Raw genomic sequence first — 1,316 nt, forward strand, 5'->3', positions numbered from 1 at the left:
AAATATATGATGAATGAGTAATTAATAATTTTGAAGCTTATTTATCTATGCTTATCAATTATTTACCAATCATTTAATTTATATAGAGAAATTAATAAGAAAGAAGATCAATGTATATATGCATAACACAGAAAAACAAAATTGAAAAGTGACTGGCATCGTCATTTATTTATTTATTTAAACTGGACGTTCCCAGGAGAAAATAGTAAACACAAACGGGCAAGCATTGATTACAACATTTTATGTTACAAGTGAAGCTCATATACTAATTAATATACTTGTATTACATCAATTAACTAAACCACCAGCCCAGATTCGATCATCAGCAGACCTCGTCAATGAATTCTGCCATATACAAAACAACATAAAACCATTAAGTCCAAATCGAGAATGTCATATCAGAGAGAAAGAAGAATGAAAGGGACAGATGATTGGGAGGCATACTTAGAACAGTCGACATTAGGAGTGATAGGGACGTTGAGGTCAGTGACCTTGCACAGACCAGGCAGATTGGCAGCCTTCCCCAGATTGACACCAAATGAGTTTGCTTGATTCTTCAGGCAGTTACAAATAGCCTGCCTATCAGGGGTAGCCTTAACTTGAGCGTCTAGCCCCTTAATGGCAGGACAACAGGCGGCAGCAGGGGTGGCCGCATTTCCAATTAGGTATCCTGCGCATGGAATGAGGGAACTCACCATCTGGTTGCACGATATGGCACCCTCAGTTGTGACCACACCCCACGCAGTCATCACTGCCACCACAAGCCCAACCAAGAACACCGATTTCAGCAGCCCATTCCCAGCCATTTCTCACACCTCTCTCACTCACTCACAGGATATGCCTCAGCTCAAACCTGATGTTCAAATGCTCAGATGCAGAACCAATTTATAAGGGTTTCCATTAAATAGTAGAAGGGAGCCATATAATCGAAGGCATGGCATCAAATGTCCCACCATACCCATAAGGAGGACAGGACATCAACTTCTCCAAAAAATCATGGCATGATTGATTGTGAAAATAATTTGTGAAGTAGGGCAGTTGGATGATATTGACGCTCTTGGCCACTTGTTGTACGATATTTCTTTCAAGTCTAATCTGGTTGAAACTTATTTTTGTATTTAATTAATTATATTTTCACAAACTTATTATATTATATTTCTTTTAAATTTAACTTTGTTGAAAGTTATATTTGTGGATAGAAATTTAGAACGTGAAATATATAAATATAATTTGAAATAGTAAAAGTTAGAAAAATTAAATTTGTAAACTGATTAACTCACTCCATTGTCCAGAACTATCCCATCTGAAACCACATC

At 37.2% G+C, this 1,316-nt stretch overlaps 1 pseudogene; it reads right to left on the reverse strand.

Moving 5' to 3' along the window:
• Positions 1-288: 288 nt before the first annotated feature.
• On the reverse strand, positions 289-806 carry LOC149138016 (non-specific lipid-transfer protein pseudogene; annotated as a pseudogene).
• Between the last annotated feature and the right edge of the window lie 510 nt (positions 807-1,316).

This window comes from Pinus tabuliformis, chromosome X, assembly GCF_031772625.1.
Source record: "Pinus tabuliformis cultivar Carrire ecotype Pingquan chromosome X, CPIR1, whole genome shotgun sequence".
In the NCBI taxonomy this organism is placed as follows: domain Eukaryota; kingdom Viridiplantae; phylum Streptophyta; class Pinopsida; order Pinales; family Pinaceae; genus Pinus; species Pinus tabuliformis.